The 15,358-nt window shown below is 39.1% G+C and overlaps 1 long non-coding RNA gene across 6 annotated transcripts in view; it reads right to left on the bottom strand.

The window, feature by feature from the left end:
* The window catches only part of LOC131191058 (uncharacterized), a 60,044-nt gene that overhangs the window by 6,159 nt on the left and 38,527 nt on the right, over positions 1-15,358 (bottom strand). For 5 of the 6 annotated variants that reach the window (XR_009153416.1, XR_009153412.1, XR_009153411.1 and 2 more), the window contains 4 exons: positions 10,465-10,518; positions 8,581-8,712; positions 2,608-2,736; positions 91-353 (listed from right to left, as the gene is read on the bottom strand). This is a non-coding gene — a long non-coding RNA (uncharacterized LOC131191058). Of the gene's footprint in view, positions 1-90; positions 354-2,607; positions 2,737-8,580; positions 8,713-10,464; positions 10,519-12,970; positions 13,098-15,358 lie in introns of all 6 variants that reach the window. The other variant, XR_009153413.1, reaches the window with a different exon arrangement.

Raw genomic sequence — 15,358 nt, 5'->3', positions numbered from 1 at the left:
CAGTGAAACAAATTTCTTTCAATTAATCAGTAGAAACAATAAATGGTTTGTGTATTTATCAATTGCTTAATAAATAAATTATTGGCTTACCTCCGGAAGTTGTGGGTGCTCCATCACTGGAGAAGGACAGCCATTGGTCTGGAATGGTATAGGCTGGAGGGGTGTCAAATTGGGGGACCATGGGCTGGATTCATCATACACAGGCTATGACCATCCCAGCTCCACAAAGGGAAAAAACATCACAAAATGTCACCTGATGGCAAAGTGACACCGCAAGTTTGACACCAATTGTATAGGGTCTCCTGCTGAGCAGGGGGTTGGATTAGAAGCCTTCCAAGATCCTTTCCAGGTAACTCCATGCAGAGTACAGAAGGATGGAGGGAGAACAGTTGTTAGATTTCCTTTAAGAATTAAGAATTCATTTCTTATCACTTAAAAGGAGAATTGTCACACTGGATATAGGATTACTGGAATGGGATTGCCTCCAAACAGGTAAATATTACACAACTCCTTTTATCTTCATTGTATTTAGGAACTCAAATACTAAAAAAGAAAGATTTCATAGAAACAATGAGGTCTTTGTATTGAAGCCTTGTGTATTTAGATTATACTGCAAAACAGAAATCAGAATTCAATTCAAATCAAATCACCAAATAGCAGAGAAATTCAAATTTCTCTGCTATTTGGTATATCTGAAAATACCCAGTATGGATTTTTCCCCCATTGTTCTGTTGATAGTTCCCATTTGGCTATTGGGTGAAACTGGATTTCATTTAAACTTACTCTAGGGAAACCAAGGTTCTTGGCATTCATTGTTGTTCTGTAATTAATTACTGGCTATTTACTGAGAGGTGGAGAGAATCCACATTATCTCTGTAGGCTTCTGGCTGGAGGATCTGTGTCTGTCTGCCAAAGATTCAGAAGCTCCAGTAAAAGCTATTCTCTCCCCACCCCGCCCCCTTCATTTTGAACTTGGATGTTGGGAGTGAAAATAGGGGACTTCCATGCTGCAGCTTGACACCTAGGATTAGGCCTGTATGACATTATTGTTTGAAAAGCATAATGTGGAATAGGAGATATTGGTGGCCATATTGCTTGTTTCTCCCTCTCTTTATTCTGTAGTGATTACATCAGTATTTGCCTACATGCAGCTCCAGGTGTGTGTAAGGCACCTTCTCCAATAACAGGCAATACCACCCATATCATCTGAATATTTTTCAGATAAGGCTGACCTCCTTTGGCAAGCTAGTATGAATATTGCCAAGAATATTTTGAAATTTATTTCAGTACAGTTAGTATTAAACTTCATGTATTTGATTATATAGGCACTCATCTCAAACCAGTGACTTTTTGTTACATATCGTACACGTTGGTAGGAACAATATGAGCAGTAAATTAAGCATTTTTTTGGTTATTGATTAGCGTCTCCTAATCTGGCACCAAAGTTGGATTTTACTGTTTTATCACGTCTGCCATACATATGGTATGTGACTTCCTCCATTTCCTTGATGTATTGGGCTATAGGCTTAAGATTTACCAGCTCACTGGTCAAAACCAGCTGGGGAGTGCTGTGAATTCTAGTCCAAATACATATAAAGAACGTCAAGTGGGGTGGCTGTTTTACTGCCTCATGACTCTCCAGATTTTTGTAAAACGTGTTGTATATTCATCAAATAAGAGCTCTAGTTTTAAGCAAGAATGTAGATGCTCATGGTTACTTACTCTAAACCATTTGTTTTAATTATTCACAAACCTAAGAGTCCTGCTTTGTAGTAAGTTAAAACAGTGATTATCAAACTATGAGCATTGAATGACAAGTACTAATTCCAAAGTTGTAAATTACCTACAGATGGCAGTACTGACACACTAGAATTCATATACATTCTTTCGCATCCTTTACTTCAATTGGTGAGATCTTGCTGTCAGAAAATATTATGTGGCTGTTTTTCATAAAATGGAAGCCTTCAGTAAATATTCATCAATGCACTTTAAGAAAAGTGCATGCATTTTTGAGTACAGGAATCCCTTTCCATTTAAATTCATAGACAAAAGCAGGTCATTTATAGTGAGAGTTTTGTTGACATTTGTACTGTGTGCTGTTGGGCCAAAACATCTAAATATGGTGAACCAGGATAGTTTATTTGTGTGTCCAAGAATGAAATGGACAACTTGTAACAGTAGAAAGGTTTCACAAGACAGAGCTTGATAAACCGATGAACACAATTAGTGGATCACTCAGAGAGAAATTGCTGTCAATTGCATTTCACAAAAATGAGTGAATCACGTTATTGATGTTCTTCAATAATGAGAGGTTTGTGCACAATCGGTTTCCTGCATGATAATGGCAGAAATGAAAGCTTCAAGAATGGTTGTTATGCTACAAAAATAAGGGTAAGGAATTTGTTTGTTGTATCATTGTATCACTGACCAAACATAAAGTCATCATTATACATCACCCCACATGGAATATCATCACAAGGCATATTCAAAAAGCAGGCTTTGACAGGCAAAGTTTAGGTTTTTTGTTTTTTGGGACATTGATGGTATGAGCCATGGCACAGTGGTTAGAGTGCAGTATTGCAGGCTATGTCTGCTCCTGCCAGCTACCTGTAATTTGGCAGTTCAAATTTCACCAAGCTCAAGGTTGACTCAGCCTTCCATCCTTCCAAGGTGGGTAAAATGAGGACCCAGATTGTTGAGGGTAATATGTTGACTCTGTAAACCACTTGGAGAGGCCTGTAAAAGCATGGTAAAGCAGTATATAAGTTTAAGTGCTATTGCTATTATTCTTATGAATTTTCTTGAATGTGATACCACTATCAACTCAGAGGACTACACTGGGATACTCAAAACTTAGACACAATTATTGAGAAGAGTTTGGAATTATAAGAAGGAAATGTTGATGGTACAGAACAGTATTAGATTTCACACTTCATCAATCATCTAAGAAGCAACTGCAAAGTTGGATCTCATTGTCTTACCACATTCACCCTATGTGACTTCCCATTTTTCCCTAAGCTGAAGGAATACCTTTATGGGCATCTTTTTAACTCAAATGAAGAAATGGAAAAGACTGTTAAGATCTAGTTGAAGAGGCAAAGTATGAAGTTCTTTCGTGAGAGCTTTAAGATGTTTGTCCATCACAGGAAAAAGTGTGTAATGAATTGTGATCATTATGTGGAAAAGTAAGCCTAGCCTAGCCTAGCCTAGTATAGCCTTTATTGTCATTGTACATCATATATACAACAAAATTGGTTTAGCCTCTCTGGTACAATTCATAACAAAATACAAAACAACATAAATAGTATAGAGAATAATCCCAATACAAGTAATTTGGAAAACAAGACTTAGTCATATGTTTCCGTATGTGTGTAGGGTGATTGTGATTGTGTTTGAGAGTCCCACAGCCCATGGGTAGAAGCTGTTTTTAAATCTGTTTGTCCAGCTGGCTATGCCTCGATGTCTTCTGCCCGATGGTAGAAGTGAAAAGAGACACTGGTCAGGGTGTGAATCATTCCTAAATATCTTCCTTAGTCTGCCGAAACAGCGAGACCTGGTGATGTCATCTAGTGGGGTTAGAGGGCAACCAATGGTTTCTTGTGCCAAATTGATCACTCTCTGTAGTGCCTTGCTGTCTGCAGCTGTTAGACCAGTAGTAACAGCTAGTACTCCTTGATTTAAAATTTTATTTATTTAGCAACTATTCAAAGTTGCAACAGCACTGAAGAAAAGTGAGTTATGATCTATCCTTGTATCTATAACCTTTGCAGCATCCCCATGGTCACATGACCAAAATTTGGTTGTTTGGAAACTGGCATGTGTTTATGACAGGTGCAGCATCTAGGGTCATGTGATTGCCGTTTACAACCTTAACAATCATGTGATTCACTTAACACCTGCTGCAATTTGTTTAACATTCTTGGCCAAATTTTTTTTGTAAAACTGGGTGTGACTCACTTAACAGCTGCCTTGATTAGTAACAGAAGTTCTGGTTCCAATTGTGGTCATAACTCAATGACATCAGGTAATGAATATTCTCATTTCAAAGATTATTTTGGTGTTATATTGATATTCATTAAAATATCTGGATTAAACTAAAGCCATGGAGGTGTAGCTATTAGTTTTTATTCAATCCTTGTAATGCCCATGTACCATTGGTTGTCTGCAGGGTTCTCTGTGGCCTCCATTAGCTGTCACACACAGGACTAACTTGATTCCTACTGCATTTACTATGTGAAATTGCATCCGTAGTTGAAAACTGGTTCACTGAAGTATGTTAGTTAAAATATGAATAGGAAAGTAAATACTACTGCTCAGAAAACCAAAACAGTGAACAATATTCAAATGTATTTACCATCTCTGAGTCCACATGGCATGGGGTACCTAAAATAATTCACTTAATATTGGCTATTAGTTAGGTGCAAATTTTACTTTTAAAAAGCCTTTAAAAATAAAAGAGTTGGGAAGGCATTTGCAGAAGCAATTATACAGTAGTAATCTTATCTGCCACCCACCCACCCCCATTGTGAATTCCTGGGCTCTGAAAAATGGAAATGTGCGTGGTTATTAAGTCTGTGTTCCCATTTCATTGAATGTTCATTTAATGAGTCATGACGGGAGAAGGTTTGGGAAGTCTTACACAGAGCCATAGTTTGTAGGAACTTTATTTAGAAACTTCAATATTTTTTCATGAGACACATATTGATGTATCTACATGTGGGTTTTCCATAGATTCAGGGAATGCATTTAGTATGGATTTATTATTTATTTGTAATTACTGAGCTTTATACAGATGCCCATCTCATCAAAGGGCCTCTGGTGGCTCAGACTGCTAAGACAGTCTGTTATTACCACAGCTGCTTGCAATTACTGCAGGTTCAAGTCCCACCAGGCCCAAGGTTGACTCAGCCTTCCATCCTTTATAAGGTAGGTAAAATGAGGACCCAGATTGTTGGGGGCAATAAGTTGACTTTGTATATAATATACAAATGGATGAAGACTATTGCTTGACATAGTGTAAGCCGCCCTGAGTCTTCGGAGAAGGGCGGGATATAAATGCAAATTTAAAAAAAAAAGGTGAATCTGGGCAGTGTACAACGAGATAAGATCGCTATTTAAAAAGCTATAAATATAAAATGTAAAAATCCACATTAATAAAGAACATAAAAACAAAAAACGTACAAGCCATAGGAGATGAGAGGGATAAAAATGGCCCCCTTGACAACAAAGGCATCTCAGCAAGATTCCAGGACTGTGGGAGACCCAGACCTGATAGCCCAACCAGGTCTTGAGCGCCTCTTAGAATATCAAAAGGGATGGAGCTGATCTAATTTTGAGAGGAAGGATGCTGCATAAAGTGGATTCCACTGTAGAAAGGCCACGTCTCCTAGGACCCACCAAATATAAGTCTCTAGCTGGTGGGACTTGCAACATGCTCTACCAGATCTAACTGGGCAAGCTAATACAACTGCCTAGCTCCATTTTTGGCCTTTCAGCTGCCCTATACTTTGACATCTATCCCTACTGCCCTACTACTCCCCACAGCTGCTTTCGACATAACTTCCCCCTGATACTGTCAAGGTGCACCTGCTGAGGCAGTTGCTGGCCCTTTGTGAAGTATCCATTGCATATCCCTGCTGCCCCATGGACCTTTGCCATTTTCTTTCTCCCACTGCTGATAAAGAGTGCCTGAAACTGCCTCATTCGTCATACCTTATGTAAGAAGGCAGCGAAGATCAGAGGGGAGCAGCAGGGGTACAAGGCAGAGTGCAAGGTGGTTACTCGGACAAAGATGGGGGGTGTTGAAGCACACTCTGCGGTCATAAAGGTAAGTGGGCTGCCAAGCACCTGAATTTTGATCATATAACTGTGGGGGTACTGTAATGGCTGTAACTTATGGCCGGTCTTAACTACCATTTGCTTAGCGCTATTGTAATTTTCAAAGGTCAATGAACAAATGGACATTAAGTGAGGACTATCTATAAAGTGGAACAGTTAAAACTCACAAAAGCAGTCAAGGTAATGTAAGGAGGGAAAAAAATACTTTGAAACCACAGCAAGACAACATTCCTGGTGGAGTGAAGCTTTTGCCCATTCTTGCCCTCCAAAAATGGTGGCTGGCCCATTCTTGTGAAGAAACACACAATAAGATAATCCCAAAATATAAACAATAAAACATTCTTAATATGAATGTAAATACCACAGTAAATACCATATAGTAAAACAATTAATACTCTGTTATAGTATCTTTTATCCTGTGGTAATTTGATAAATAAACAAACAGACAAACAAATAAATAATATGAACAATAAAAATCCATGTCATTATAGTGCTATGTCAAAATAATATTTTGCTCTCTAAAGCCTCTGGGACTATTCAGTGTTCACTGCTTCTTAGGATGCCACCATGGTTAGGCTAAACTGATGTCTAAAGGGAGAGTATTCTATTACAGGTAATCCTTGATTTACAACCATTCATTTAGTGACCATTCTAAGTTACAACAGCACTGAAAAAAGTGATTTATGACCAATTTTCATACTAATGACCATTGTTGCATCCCCACAACACCCTTGGTCATGTGATTAAAATTCGGACGCTTGACAACTGGTCCATAGTTACCGTGTTTCCCCGAAAATAAGACCTTGTCTTATATTTTTTTGAACCTGAAATAAGGGCTTGGCCTTATTATTGGGGGTCTTATTATTTTAGGGGTGGAGGAAGCGGGGAGCCACTTGTCAGCTGTTTGCTGGGGCAACCAAAGGTGGGAATCTCCCCGGTGTTCTTGGCACTCGCCCACCTCCCATTCAACCATCCATCCATCCCCCTCACCTGCAAACTCCCACCCTGACCCCACCTCTCCACCAGGCGACCCCCCAGTAGCCCCAGACACCCAAAGCCTGCGCCCGCCCAGCTTCCTTTTCCACAGCACCTGGCTCTTTATCGATGGGGGTGGCATGTGGGACGGATAGAAGCAAGACGCATAGAGTGAGATGGGGCTCACTCCTCTTGCTGTCTCTTCTCCCCCACTCACCAGGGGCCGGGGAGACACGAGACATGCGTCTTACCTGTCTTGCAGCTCTGTTGCATGTCTCGCCATTGTCTGCAGGCAAACATGTAGGGTAAAACCAAAGTTCTCATGAGTTCGAGAAGTTTGATTGAACTCACGAGGTTTTTTTTTACCCTATGTATTTGCCTGCAGACAACGGTGAAACACGTGATAGAGCTGCAAGGCAGGTAAGATGGCTCCATGCGCCTCAATGGTACTGTAACAGCAGCCTGGTTGCTGCCCTTCCCTTTCTCTTTGTCTAGGAGGCTGGCAGGTAGGGTGGGCGAGAAGCAAGACGTGCGGAGTGTGATGCGGCTCCTCTTGCCACCTCTTCTCCCCGTCTAGCCAAGCATAGGGCTTCCTGCCCCTGCCCAAATTGGATGCAATTTGGGGCTGGCAGGTGGGGAGGGGTGGGGCCGGGGAGATACGAGATACGCATCTTACCTGCCTTGCAGCTCTGTTGTGTGTCTCACTGTTGTCTGCAGGCAAACACATTGTAGGGTAAAACCAAACTTCTTGTGAGTTCAAGAAGTTTGATTGAACTTGGAACATTTTTTTTACCCTACGTGTTTGCCTGCAGATGATGGCGAGACATACGACGGAGCTACAAGGCAGGTAAGACACATCTCACGTCTGCCCAACCCCACCCTTCCTACCTGCCACCCCCAAATTGCATCCAATTTGGGCAGGGGCAGGAAGCCCTGCCATCCCGGTGAGAGGGGGAGAACAGACGGCAAGAAGAGCGAGCCCTGTCTCGCTCCACACGTCTCGCTTCTCCCCCACCCCACTTGCCACCCCGGTCAATAAAGATTAAGGGGCCGAGAAGCCCTGAGGTAACTGGGAAAGGGAAGAGGCTGCCTCCTGTGCTGGCCACGGCCACTAGGGCTTATTTTCGGGGGAGGGCGTATATTTACACCCACCCCAAAAATCAGGCTTGGCTTTATTTTCGGGACATGTCCTATTTTCGGGAAAACATGTCTTGCTTTGCAAAGGAAATTTTGGGCTCAGTTGCGGTTTTAAGTTGAGGACTATCTGTATAGCTGAGCCATAACTGAAAAAAACATAACTTCCAGGTTTCCACACCCTCCTTATACTATGAAAATATTATAAACAGAACTTTGAATAGTTCTGAAAATCTTTGCGTGAAAGGAAAGGATGTCCCCCCCACCCCACGTTTTTTAGATAACATATGTCAACAATCCATTACTAAAAATCAGGTGTGGATTTCTCCTTCAAATATTATAATTATTTTAGCCAATGAAACTAATGAAACAACAATGTCAAAGTCCTATGGTTCCTAATATACAAGTACTGGGACATAGTCAAGGAGGTCATGCACATTTTTAACACACAATTGATTCCAATTCACCTTAAAAATTGTCCTTATAATGCCTTTATTATGATTCCGTCTAACTTCTTTATGTAAATCTTTAAAGACACCAAGAAGATATTTTTGGAACCTTTAAAAGATTAAAAAAACACTGGTAGGAAGCGACCATAAGATGGCACCATTAGCTAATGTATGGAGAAATTACCTATAAATATGAAGGAAAGCATTAATATAAATAATTGTAGTTGCTCAGAAAAATCATGGCATATTTGTAGTTGTCATCCTTCTTTCCTCCTTCCTCTTGTTCTTCTAGTTCTCAGATCCTGGAATTAAAACTCTGAAGACAGATAATATGTAGCATTAATTAACAGGATTAAAAAATATGGATCTTTTCTGAATCTTTTCTTACCTTGGTTTTTGCTAATAATTTCAACCTAACTCTAACATATGATACATGCAAGAACAAACAAATACTGACCAATGCTACATCAGAAGAAAGTAGGGTAACATGTTTGTTGAACATAATAGATTAAACTAAAGTAATATTACTTGTTTTTTTGGCTAAAAAAATTGTTTTGAACTTGACAGGTCAAAAATGGTGGTATTTGGAGGTTTTATGTCTATTGGAGTTTTCCTTGTGAACTTCCCAGATTTGTTTAAATAGGTAGTGTATAAATCCTCTAAAATGCTGTAAAAAAATAGTAATTCTTTCTTGGACCTTATTACAACCATACTTTTCAAATTGGTCACACGAAATAATGGAAGGTGCTAGCAACAGATTTCCGGATTTAGGTATATGAGATATTTCACAATAGCTTACAGGGATGAAATGGTGGGAAATCAAAATTATACTTACAGTGCCAATACTGTACTGTAATCCCCTTTGTGGTCACAACGGGTTTTCTATCATCTGAGTCCACATTTAAAATCCATTTAAAATTGCTATGTGTGAACTAAGCTACATGAAAACTAACAGCTGGCTTTAGTGATGTTTTGTGGACTTCCACAAATGCTCGCTTACTGGAGGGAAACTTTCATACTAAAATTGATGTATATGTTTCTGCAGGTGGTAGCAACTGATCAGTCTTATCCAAACTTGGAAGCTAATCAAAGTTAGCCAAGTTAGTCTTGAGAAAACATCAGCCCAAAATTTCCTTTGTAAAGCAAGACAGTTGTAAACTGGCAGGAAGCTTAAAAAAAATCCCAGAAGGCGACCATGGAAAACTGGTTTTTTACCATGAAAACTACATTAATATTTCAATAGTCATCAACAAGTTCACATATGTGCATTGATTAAATTCTCAATTCAGAATATCTACTAAAGTACGTTTATTCTATGTAGAAAATGAAAATTTTAAGAACTTCAAAAATTCTATATCCTTTAAATATCCTTGATCCATTTAATAAATAATGAACAAACAAAATGAGAAATAATTCTTAAGATTGTGCCTTTCTCTCTCTGAGATCAGAACTATAAGGAAAGATACAACTCAATGCAAAGGAGAAGGATCCTCACTCTTAGCTTATCCTCACTCTTCCATTCTGCTTACTTTGGGTGAAACTATTATGAAATCAGAAGCAATTATGATTGAATAAGCTTGACAAAATTTCATTGTTAAGAATTTATTTTATTCATTCTTGTATACAATAAATGAATAAATAAACCTCTGCCTAAACAAGTAGAGTTGTGTGACATCATAACAATTGTTTTTTTTAATCTGGAACAAACTTTTTTCACAGCCATCTACCCTTTTATGGGGGCCATAGAGCTCTTGTAAGGTATGTCTAACTTCTGTTGTGCTCCCTTTTTGTCTTCCACCAGCATAGTGTGTCCTATATATATGTTTAGTGGATGCTCTCAGAAACAGAAGCTAGTGTTTTTTCTTGTTCACACTTCAAAAATTTTAGTTTTTTGTAGCATGCTTCTGGGGATCCCAAAGTACATAAATAAAATGGAAGTACTACCTGCTAGTAACTGATCTGTTATACTATTAACTGATCTGTTCTACACGGAGTCCCATCAGGTTCAGTTGTAAGAATCAACAGAAGGAGACCTGCTTTTGAATGTAGACATGTCAACCAAACTTACATTTTCCTTTTCCTTTAAAAAATGGCAGAGGTAGTGATGTCTTCTAAGGAGGCCCTGAATAAAATGAAAATAAACAGAAGCAGTTTATGAAGCAGTTGAGCAAGCCTGCAAAACAGATGTGCCGCTTTATGGACTAAATACCACCCACGGCAAAGCTCTTCTTTAAAATTCATTTATTTATTTATATTTTGCATTTCTTAGACTGCCCATCTCCCTCAGAGAGGGACTCTGGGTGATGCACAGTACAGTATCAGCATATAAAACAGTATATATCAGTGTTTCTCAACCCTAGTCACTTTCAGAAGCGTGGACTTCAGCTCCTAGAATTCCTCTGCCAGCTATGAACTCCATGCAGCTTAAAGTAATGAGGTTGAAAAACACTGGCATATAAAATTAAAGTTATAATATTAAAGTTAATGTAGGATTAAAACTTTAAAAATTATTAAATTACCAAAAAAATCAAATAAACAAAACATTTTTAGAGGACAATTTAACCCTGATAAAATTGATTAATAAAGGTGAAGGGAGGTATCTCATGGCTCCAACTAATTCTATGACTCATAGCCCTTTGTGTCCCCGTCCCCCCCTGCAAGGCCACAAAGCCATGTTCTGATCCCTTTTTGGAAGGCCAGGAGAGGGGGGGGCAACTCACCTCTGGGGGGGAGGATATTTCATAATGCGAAGGCTCTCTTCCTAGACCCCACCAGCTGGAATTCTTTGAATATCAGGGTCTGCAACATACCTTTCCTGCCTGACCTGGTGGGTGGGGCTAATGTGATGGGACAAAGCTGGTTCCAGCGGCAGCCTGGCCCCATGCCATGTAATTGGGCCTGGAAGCAAACTGGCACACAGTGCAATTTGTGGAGCAAGGATGTTATAAGCGTCGTTCTTAGGGTACCCATTGTAGCTTGCCTGGCTGCACTCTGCACCTTCTGAAGTTTTCAGATATTTTTCAAGAACGTGTTGCCATAGTCCTGTCGGGAATTTATTTGCCAAGAATTGGTTTCTCAATCCCTTCCGTTATGTTTAGGAAGAAAGTATTACTTAGCTCCAATTCAGTCTGATTTCTAATCTGAAACTTCTATAGCCAAAGGCTATAAGCAACTCCAGATTCTCCTTATAATCTAAGGGTATCTGCAAAATGGGCAGGGATAAGTATGTTGGCCCATCTGGATAGGTGTAGGATTTGTTCAAAAGATTAAGCACTTTTTGTCCTTTAGAAACTTTCAAATATGGGGTGAATATTCTTCCATCATTATTATATTCCCGGTATGGTCCTTAAAATCCCGCCAGTAATAGTAAAAAGGGTGACGATGATTTATATCTAAGAGTAAAGAGTGGGTCTACAGCAACATTTGACATTACTGTATCTTTTTTTACAGGGTTGTGAAGTAAGAAATATTACTCTAGTTTCCATCCTTTCTCAGTGGCCTGTACTGCAGGTAGTCCTCGACTTACGAGCCCCAAATTTGTTGTTAAATGAGACATTTGTTAAGTTTTGCCCCATTTTATGAACTTTCTTGCCATCTGGTTTCCCCATTCACTTCGCTTGTCAGAAAGTCGCAAAAAGTGATTGCATGACTTTGGGAAACGGCAACGGTCATCAGTATGAACCAGTTGCCAAGCATCTGATTTTTGATCACATGACCATGGGGATGCCGCAAAGGTCATAACTGTGAAAAACAGCCGTAAGTCCCTTTTTTCAGTGCCATCGTAACTTTGAACGGTCATTAAACGAAAAGTTGTAAGTCGAGAACTATCTGTATTCTGTTTGGCTCCCATTGTATCTTCCACAGAGAGTTAAATTTTGCAATGAGACTGAGAGGATTACTGAGTTTTATATGCCAACACTGGGGAAAAATAAAGCTGTTTTAAATATATTACAATTAGCAAGCCAAACTCTTCTTCACATGTTCAATGGTGCAATCCTGTGCATTTTTATTCCCAATAAGCTCCCACTGGATTCAGGGAGACTTACTTCCATGTCCAAGCTGCTAAAAACCTCTGCTGAAATTAATGAGAATTGTTTGAAGAATGCCATATTCCTGCTCTCCGCTTATTTTAGTAGAACTTGGTGGGGATAACTTTTCTCTGGTTGGTGCCAGTAAATTAACTTCTGTTTAAAATACTGGTAACTGACCACATTTGGTGCTAAAATAGAACCTAAACAGTCCTCTACTGCACAGTTGAAATTACATCTCTTATTATTGCATAGTTGGTTTTCTATAGTGGAATCATACTGTCCTTTAAGGGCCAAGTTAGATGTGATCTTTAATGCATTTTTTGCATTTAATGTGCATATTTAAAAATGTATATAGCAGTCCTATTTTAAATGCAAATAGGGGGCTGATAACTATTGAGATTGTTCCTCAGGGAAGAAAGCTGATAAATAACATCCTCCCAGGTGGATGCTATTTGCATTTTTAAAAAATGTAAGCTAAATACAAAGACACTTTTAATGTCATAGTTAGTTTGGCAATGTGACATTGGATGTGTCTGAACGCACCTCCAGTCTCTTTTTTTCTCCTGCCAGAAGAACAGAAAGAACTGGTTTGGATTGATTCTGCATAGAACGAAACAAAGCCCTTCCTCTGTATTATGGCATTAATCCACTCACTCCGTTGTATTCCACTCTGTATAATGGAGGTGAAGAAAAACATATTGGTACAACATGGGTGCGCGTGCTTTCCTTCTGTTAACTGTTAACTTTTGTGAGTTATATAGTTTTGCTTCTTTAGAAAGAGACATCTATCCTTCTTCAGGTCAGGAGTATATTCAAGAACAATGGTGCTACTGCTCTTATTTCTTACAGACCCCTATTCAAAAAACTATCATGTATATTTTGGCCTACTCCCCATACTTTACTGCAGAGATGGGGAACAATGGCCACCTTCATGACTTGTGAACTTCAGTTCCCAGAATTCCTAAGCCAGCAGTTCCCCACCCCTTGCTCTAAAGGAACAAAACATGCTAAACTTTCTTCCCTCTTTTCCTTCCTTCCAAACATTTCCTTTTCTGTCTTCCAATATACCTGATGTGTTGAAGCTTATGACTGTAAACTCTGAGGGATAGCAGTGTCCTGATATATGGTGCAGCACCATGAACAAAGATCAGTACTTACATCATGGTTAACAAAAGACAGATTCACCCATTCATGAACCTAGTGAAAAATCATAGATTGTTCCGTCTGTCTTCATACAGAAAAAAAGACAGTTGTGGGTCCAATATTTGGATCCTTGAATACATCTGAGGCTTGGGGAATACAGTATTAATGTGCAATTTGAAGCCTGGCCACTGGAAAACAAAGCAATTGTAGATGATGGTTTTATTTCTGGCTGAACCTAAAATAGAGATTGCCAAGGGACTTGCTTGGTAGCAGTGGGCATGACAAGCAGTCGTCCCTTTTATTCATGTGTAAAAAGGGAGCTAGAAATCCTGGTGGTTGCCTGGGAGAAAAGCTTTGCAATTTACATTTGCTCTCCAAATGATAATTGCTATTGCATGGTTGGAAAGATAGGTGGCAATTACATTGTTTCACTTTTTATCTTCCTTTGTCTTTGCATACTCCTTTTTGTATAATTGTTCAGATTATTGAACCCACCAATAGAAGGCAGGATAATACAGAGCAAACAGTTCTATGATAATAGCACTATGAATAGCCAAACAAGAGTAACTCATAGGAGAAAAAGAAAGAAACAGATACATAGACAGTTAGATAGGCAAACAGAGAGACTTTGTATTGTGGATGATACTTTCTATACGTCTATTTATTATTTGGAAATATATAAAGATTTTGCAATATATTAGCACACAATAATTCAGTGAGAATGGATTTCACTGGTCAATAGGTTGTCTCAGCCTTCCATCCTTCTGAGGTGGGTAAAATGAGGACCCAGATTGCTGGGGGCAATATGCTGACTCTATAAACCGCTTAGAGTGGGCTGTAAAGCACTGTGAAGCAGTATATAAGTGTAAGTGCTATTGTTACTGTTCTCCTTTTGGGGCTGTTATTATTCAATGATATCAGCAACCATGTATTGCCTTATACATTGTAAGCCGCCCTGAGTCTTCGGAGAAGGGCGGGGTATAAATGTAAACAAACAAACAAAAAAAAAACACCACAGAAATTGATAAGGGTGTTGATAGAATTATAAGCAATCTTCCACTTACCACTACAGTTGAACCCCAAACTTCTATTCTTAAACAAGGTAGTTAAGTGAATTTTGTTCCATTTTATGACCTTTGTCACAGTTGTTAAGTGAATCAGTGCACCTGTTAAGTTAGTAATATGATTGTTAAATGAAGCTGTCTTCCCCATTGATTTTGCTTGTCAGAAGGTCACAGAAGGGGATTACATGACCCTGGGACACTGCAAGTGTCATAAATACATGCCAGTTGCCAAGCTTCTGAGTTTTGATCACATGACCACGGGGATGTTATAAGTGTGAAAACCGGTCATAAGTCACTTTTTCTAGTGCTGTTGTAAATTTAAATGGTCACTAAATGAATGGTTGTAAATTGAGAACTGCCTACTTAATCTAAATTAAATAGATTGCTTTTCTGGAGCTCAATTTTGCCAGCTGCATCTTTATAGAAAAATATTTGTAAAGAAAGATCTGTTGTTAAATGTACTAAAATGAAACCAAGTTGTTGATGCTTGATAATTTCCACATAGCTGTCTGATTGATTCATTTACAGATTTGGAAGGGACCTTATAGGTCATCTAGTCCAACCCCCCACTCAAACAGGAAACCCTACACCATTTCTGACAAATGGCAGTCCAATCTTTTTTTGAAAGTCTCAAGTGATGAAGCTCCCACAACTTCAGAAGGCAAGCCATTGGTTGATTGTTCTCACTGTCAGAAAGTCCTCATTTCTAGGTTGAATCTCTCTT

The sequence above is a fragment of the Ahaetulla prasina genome, chromosome 2 (assembly GCF_028640845.1).
Source record: "Ahaetulla prasina isolate Xishuangbanna chromosome 2, ASM2864084v1, whole genome shotgun sequence".
Taxonomy (NCBI): domain Eukaryota; kingdom Metazoa; phylum Chordata; class Lepidosauria; order Squamata; family Colubridae; genus Ahaetulla; species Ahaetulla prasina.
This window is presented reverse-complemented; position numbering and strand designations above follow the sequence as displayed.